The sequence below is a fragment of the Delphinus delphis genome, chromosome 10, assembly GCF_949987515.2.
Source record: "Delphinus delphis chromosome 10, mDelDel1.2, whole genome shotgun sequence".
NCBI classification, from domain to species: Eukaryota; Metazoa; Chordata; class Mammalia; order Artiodactyla; family Delphinidae; genus Delphinus; species Delphinus delphis.
Genome location: NC_082692.2, coordinates 47,690,593 through 47,698,232, shown reverse-complemented (window position 1 = coordinate 47,698,232; position 7,640 = coordinate 47,690,593). Strand labels below are relative to the sequence as shown.

Below are 7,640 nucleotides of genomic sequence, written 5' to 3'. Positions count from 1 at the left end.
AACATACCTGAGGGAATGTTATGAGTAAAACTCAAGAACTTTAAGTTCCACTGATGCTGAAAACTCAGCCTCTGTGCACCAGTGCCGAATTGAATCTCAGAGTTCTGGGTTAAGTAGAAGAGAATAGCCTTATTGTTTTGCCAGGCAAAGAGGGACACAGTGGGCTTCTGCCCTGAAAACTGTGTGTCCCCAGCCAGGAGGATTTGGTGAGGAGTTTTATAGCAAAGGTTCAAGGGTGGGGTTGCTGATAAGATTAGGGTGTATACACAGCCTGCACTCCTTTAACCTGGCCTCAGGTGATCTACTGATCAGCTTCTGGGGTTCCTTTAATCTGGCCTTGGGTGGTCTTCTCTGGAATGAAGAATGCCAACATCTTCCATTTGTTGGGGGGTTTAGTTCTGTAAAGAGCTCAAAGATATTGTTAATGTTTATCCCTTGAGGCTGAACCAGGACCCTGCCCCAAGGCTGCACTATTGTTTCTTGACTGCTCCTCCCTTGTCTCTGAATCCCCTCCCTTCCCTGATTAACAGCTGTTTGAATCTGCCCTTTGGGACTCAGGGAAGGTCATGGAGGCTGGAGTCTGTTCCCTATAAACAAGGAACGGGGGACACAGAAAGGTTTCCATGCCCAGGAGCCCTACAGGGTCCTGCTCAGTTTCCTTACCAAGGAAATGTGGGAGGAAAAGGTAAAGGAGACAAAGACAGTAACCAGAACAAGGGGGTATTTTCAAGGGTTTCTTCTTGGAGCTGAAACTCCATTAAATATCACTTTTGTTTGCAATATAACCTCTGGGTTCAAAAAAGCTCCCTTTGAGGGTATTCCCTGGTGGTGCAGTGGTTAGGACGCCAGGCTTCCATTGCAGGGGTTGCAGGTTTGATCCCTTGTCAAGAAAGCTGAGCAGCGCAGGAAAAAAAAAAAAAAGCTACCTTTGAGATTTTCCTCTCCTTCATAACCCTTGAACTACATTTAAGTCCACAGGAAGCCTCTGTGTTTCTGATGGTATTTGGTCTAAGGCTGCCAGCTTGGGAAAACCTTTGTAACTTATTGATGATTTAGCAACACTGAGAATTAATGATGCATTGGGTGGAGTGTTTGAAATGAGATTAAGCTGTAGCAAAGCTAATTGTTGCATCAGCTTGAATGGATGAGGGATGGGCCAACTGCAGGGAGGAGGAAACGTCTTGCCTTCCTTGCCCTCAGGAAACTGCTTTTGAAAAGCAAACACCATGACTCCTTGACTGAGAATGGAGACTGAGTTTGGAAATCAGTTGATGAGTCTTCAACATTATAGCAAACACAGCTTCAGATATAAAGTGGTATCTGCTGATGAGAGCACACAGCTACTGTCATGAGGGGCTTCTTGCTGGAAGGCCAAGCTGAAGAGGGAGTGAGGGGATCTGTTGACTGATGTGATGAGAGCAAGGTCTTCCTTTTCTACCTGGGAATGTCCTTGGCCTTCAGCCCACCCTGTATCTCGGTGCTAAATGCAACTCCACTGCAGAAAGAGGCATCTGTTGTGAGAAATAAAGATTATGTATACAACAATGCACAAGGCATAGAGAACACCTTTTGGAAGACATTCTTTCCATTTTTGCACTGTAATTGGAGCAAACTGCCACTTTGTACATGTCGTCAGTTGGCTCCAACACGTCCTGGAGTATGTTTGCTTTGGCCATTCTGAACATGAAACAAGACTGTATTCGCTGTCAGGTATGTCCTTGGGATCAGCTGATGGCAGGTGGCGGGCAGCCTGGCTGCAGCCCCTCCACTGCTGCTATTCCCTGTGCCTGGCTGCTCTTGCCTCCATGCTGTGAACAGCATGGTTATGAGAAGTTGATCCTCTAATTTCTGAGTCTTTCTGAACAAGGGATTTTCATAGAAGCTTCCAATTGGGTTGGGTCAGAGGCACCTCTGAGAAGTCAGTGCGACCCCCATGTATAATCTGGTTCCACAATGTGCCCTCTAAGAGAGTGATTCTCAAACCTGGCTGCATATCGTAGTTACCTGGGGAGTTTTTAAAACTGCAGCTCAGGCTGCACCTGATGCCGAAAACTCAGCCTCCGTGCACAGTGAAAAATTGACTCTCAGAGACAGAGTTTTGGGTGAAGTAGAAAAGAATAGCTTTACTGCTTTGCCAGGCAAAGGGACCACAGTGGGCTCATGCATGCCACAAAAACTGGGAGGACTTGGTGAGTTTTATAGCAGTGGTTCAAGGGCAGAGTTGCTGATAAGGATCAGGGTATGTACAGGGCCTGCAGTCCTCTAATCTGACCTCAAGTGGTCTCCTGATGAGCTTCTCAACATTATCAAACTGTGACCTTCTCTGGAACGAAGAATGCTACCATCTTCCATATGTTGGGGGTTTTAGTTCTGTAGAAGAGCTCAAAGATATTGTTATATGCTTCCCTTAAGGCAGAACCAGGACCCTGCCCCAAGGCTGCACTATTGTTTCTTGCCTGCTCCTCCCCTGTCTCTGCATCCCCTCCCTTCCCTGATTAGCAGCTGTTTGAACCTGCCCTCAGGGAAGGTCATGGAGGCTAGAGTGTGTTCCCTACAGACAAGAAACAGGGGACACAGAAAGGCTTCTGTACCCAGGAGCTCCACAGGGTCCTGCTTGGTTTCACACCCAGGACAGTTTAATTAGATTCTTTTGAGGAGGGTTGCAGGCCCTAATATTCTTTAAAATATCTTGGTTGATTACAGCATGTAGCCAAGTTGGAGAACCAGTGCTCAGGCCTGTACCCTGACATGGTACTAGGACAAACAGCTGAGCTCAGCCCACACACAGGGGACCGTGGGACTAGAGAGGAGACAGCAAGTGGGGTGCAGAGGCCCAGCTGCTGTGATACCAATTCCCACTGATCATGTGAGGTGCCAGGTGCCCCCAAGCCTCTATCTACTTCAGAAATAGCTCAGATGCGTCTCAGAACATGCGGCTTGGCTAAGAGTCTGATACGTCGCTCTTGACTGAATAGCTAAGTAGACATTTCAGGCACAGGTTCGGCCCCTGAATGAGTGTCTGTCCTCACATTTACCAGCTGCTCCTGAGCTCGAATTTATGCTGTGAGCCAGGGCCCTGCTTCCTCAACAAAAACCTCCCTTTGTGACTGGAGAAGCAGTTGAGTTGAGTAGCACTAAACACACACACACATACACACACACACACAAATGGGTCTTTAACAAGACAGCTCAAAAGATTGTCACAGACCCCTCTGGGACCAACTCTGCCGCCCAGTCCTCAGTCATCCCAGGCCCAAGTCTGCCCTCTCTGCCGGATGCTGGGAAGCTGGTGACAGCACAACCCCCACACAGCTATTTGCATTTGGGACTTAGGGCTGCTGTCCAGGGGCCTGAGGAGCACAACCTCCCTGGTACCTATTTCTCAATCTTAAAGAAAACCAGGAGCTGAGTTGCTCCCTTGGTGGGGGTGGGGCACAAGAAGTGGTGGGAACAAATGCCTCAATTTGCTACTTAGGGTGGTGGCTCTTGAAGAGACCGAGGTCAGCCTGTGGACCCAGCTTGATGGGAGCTTCACCTCCTGGGGACTGGGTGGGAGGGGTGAGAAGTGACATTTCTGGAAGGTTCCTGGACACTTTGGTGGGGGGCAAGTCCTGCTCTCAACTATGAGCTGAAAAACCAGCCAAATAAGGGCTCCCTGAAGGATAAATATATGATCCCCTGGGGAACCTGGGAACTATCTGGGCCAGAGGAGCTCCTGGAAAAGATAAGCTGGTAAAGCATGTAAACCCTTGAAAGCAAGGCCACTGCAGATTTGAAGCATTCACAAACACAGCATTTAAAAACTGAATATAGGGATTTCCCTGGTGGTGTAGTGGTTAAGAATCCACCTGCCAATGCAGGGGACACAGGTTCAATCCCTGGTCCTCGAAGATCCCACATGCCTCAGAGCAACTAAGCCCGTGCGTCATAACTACTGAGCCTGCACTCTAGAGCCCGCAAGCCGCAACTACTGAGCCCATTTGCCACAACTACTGAAGCCCATGTGCTCTAGGGCCTGTGTGCTGCAACTACTGAGCCCGTGTGCTGCAACTACTGAAGCCCACGCACCTAGAGCCCGTGCTCTGCAACAAGAGAAGCCACCGCACTGAGAAGCTGGTGCACCACAATGACGGGTAGCCCCTGCTCACCACAACTAGAGAAAGCCAGCACACAGCAACAAAGACCCAATGCAGCCAAAAATTTAAAAAACAAACAAAAAAAAACTGAGTACAGAAAGGTAAAATAACAAAGTACAAATTTTCTGAAATCCCACTACCAAAAGAAAGCCCTTGTAAACACCTTCCAAATAGCTCTCTACAAATGTGTGTGTGTGTGTGTGTGTGTGTGTGTGTGTGTGTGTGTGTGACTATACATTTTCACAGACTTGGGGCCTAAAGTTCATACAGTTTTTTTTTTAATTTCTTAATCACTATTTTTTTATTGAGGTGTAGTTGATTTACAATGTGTTAATTTCTGCTGAACAGCAAAGTGATTAAGTTATACATATATATACATTCCTTTTTTAATATAGTCTTTTCCATTATGGTTTATCATAGGATATTGAGCACACACAGTTTTGAAACTAGTTTTTCTCTCAGTCAACAATTAGTCCTGGACTTGGTCTGTGTCAATGAATTTATACCCATATCATTTTCAATGCTTGCAGCACATTCTCTTATATGTATATACCATAATTTAACTATCCTTTTATTATAAATAAAGCTGCTAAGAGCAAATCTTGTACATGTGCTTTTTTTGGACATTCCTCACTTCTCTTGAGATACACCTGGGAGGGGGTTGCTGGGCTATAGGCTGTCACTCTCCTCTCATTGGACATTGAGGTGGTTTCTACTTTTTGTTTTTTCAAACAATTCTGCGATAATTCTTGTTCTGCTAAGAATGTAAGTTTTGCAAGGGAAAGTGCCTTTTCTGTTTGCTTCATAGATGAATTCCAAATGTCTATGTTGCTACTTTCAACACATATTTGTTGAAATAACTGAACAAACATGGATTTCTTTCACATCTGTAGGAATACAGTCAATTCTTGACTCAAAGTTTTCACTGCTCTGCCCATGTCCATGGATGACCATGAAAGCTCCATGAGTACTGATTTGGCGGTTACAAATAAATTTTAGTGAGTAGGCAAATTTGCAAAAACAGAATTCACAAATAATAAAAATCAATTGTATTTCATAAGATATATTTGAGAATCAGACTTGTTGGATAATAGAATATTCACACTTTAAGTACTGTCAAATTTCCACCACCCTTCATGAAAAGATATATTAATTTACTTCCCCATCAGTAGTATGTGTGAGTGCTTGTTAACCCTAGACCAAATCTGTTGTTGTTCTTGTAGACATGGATTAGGGGGTCTCTGATTTTTATTTTGATGACAAAAATCACACAGGGGAACACAAAAATTACAATTGACAAACTAGGAGTGAGTCGTGGGCTGGAAAACAAGAGGAATACGTTTCCAGAGTTCCCTGGATTCTTCCTGGAATCTTGGGTTTCCTTCCAGGGTCCTCCATGCCCTGGGTACCTCCTGGACCCCTTCCAGGAGTCCCACAGAGCTCAGCTTGAGAACCAGCACTCTAGGCCAAGGGTTCCACTGTACAAGAAGTTTGAGATGGACCTAGGAGCAGCTTCACAACCCCTTGAGTCTGTGTGCTTCGGCCTCCTTGCCTCCTCTCCAGCCCCCACCATGTCCATCAGGGTGACCCAGAAGTCCTACAAGGTGTCCACCTCTGGCCCCCGGTCCTTCAGCAGCCACTCGTACACCAGTGGGCCGGGCGCCCGCATCAGCTCCTCGGCCTTCTCCTGGGTGGGCAGCAGCAGCAGCTTCCGGGGTGGCCTGGGCAGCAGCATGAGTCTGGCTGCAGGTTACAGTGGGGCCCGCCCCGGGTCTGGGGGGCATCACACCTGTCATGGTGAACCAGAGCCTGCTGAGCCCCCTCAAGCTGGAAGTGGACCCCAACATCCAGGTCGTGCGCACCCAGGAGAAGGAGCAGATCAAGACCCTGAACAACAAGTTCGTCTCCTTCATCAACAAGGTACGGCACCTGGAGCAGCAGAACAAGATTTTGGAGACCAAATGGAACCTCCTGCAGCAGCAGAAGACAGCCCGGAGCAACATAGACAACATGTTTGAGAGCTACATCAACAACCTCCGGCAGCAGCTGAAAACCCTGGCCCAGGAGAAGCTGAAGCTGGAAGTGGAGCTTGGCAACATGCAGGGGCTGGTGGAGGACTTCAAGACCAAGTATGAGGAAGAGATCCAAAAGCACACAGACATGGAGAATGAATTTGTCATCATCAAGAAGGATGTGGATGAAGCTTACATGAACAAGGTAGAGCTGGAGTCCCGCCTGGAAGGGCTGACTGACGAGATCAACTTCTACAGGCAACTGTATGAAGAGGAGATCCGTGAGATGCAGTTGCAGATTTTTGATACCTCCGTGGTCCTGTCCATGGACAACAGCCGCTCTCTGGACCTGGATGGCATCATCGCCGAGGTCAAGGCCCAGTATGAGGAGATCGCCAACCGCAGCCGAGCTGAGGCTGAGACCATGTACCAGATCAAGTACGAGGAGCTGCAGACCTTGGCTGGGAAGCACGGGGATGACCTCCATTGCACGAAGACGGAGATTTCCGAGATGAACCAGAACATCAACTGACTCCAGGCTGAGATCGAGGACCTCAAAGGCCAGAGGGCTTCCCTGGAGGCCGCCATTGCTGATGCCGAGCAGCGTGGGGAGCTGGCCATCAAGGATGCTCAGGCCAAGCTGGCCGAGCTGGAGGCCGCTCTGAGAACCGCCAAGCAGGACGTGGCGCGGCAGCTGCGCAAATACCAGGAGCTGATGAACGTCAAGCTGGCCCTGGACGTGGAGATCGCCACCTACCGCAAGCTGCTGGAGGGCGAGGAGAGCCGGCTGGAGTCTGGGATGCAGAACATGAGCATCCACACCAAGACCACCAGCGGGTACTCAGGTGGGCTGACCTCAGCCTATGGGACCCCTGGCTTCAACTATGGCCTGAGCTCCTACCAGTCCAGCTTGGGCTCTGGAGGGGGCTCTGGCTCCTTCAGCCGTACCAGTTCCAAGGCTGTGGTTGTCAAGAAGATTGAGACCCATGATGGGAAGCTGGTGTTCGAGTCCTCTGACATCCTGCCTAAGTGAAAGGCTCCTGTGATCCCTCCCAGCCTCCCCGCTCACTTGTTCCTGCAAGAAGGAGTTGTGCAGGGGAGTGTTGGAACCAAAGACCTGAGGCTCAGTCCCGTCCTTAGCCCACCCCTGGGGGAGTCAACTGCCTGGGGCTCCCTCTCTTGCCCACGACCCCAACTAAAAGCCAATCCAAGTGTCTTTTTCAGAATAAAGCTTCAGCTGGCTCTGCCAACACACACACACACACACACACACACACACACACACACACACACACACACACAAAAGAAGTTTGAGATGTACAGGGCTGGTTCCGATGGCGGCCTCAGCCTGGGTGGGCTCCCGCAGTGGAGGAGGCAACAGCTTGGCCACCCAGTTGTGCAGCTGGAGTACTGGCCGGGTGGCACCACCTCACACTTGTAGCTGGAACCTTGGGTATCCAGGCTGCTTGTGAAGGCAAACATGTCTTTCCGG

At 48.9% G+C, this 7,640-nt stretch overlaps 1 pseudogene; it reads left to right on the top strand.

The window, feature by feature from the left end:
* Positions 1-5,707: 5,707 nt before the first annotated feature.
* Positions 5,708-7,332, top strand: LOC132431603 (keratin, type II cytoskeletal 8 pseudogene; annotated as a pseudogene).
* The last annotated feature ends 308 nt before the right edge of the window (positions 7,333-7,640 follow it).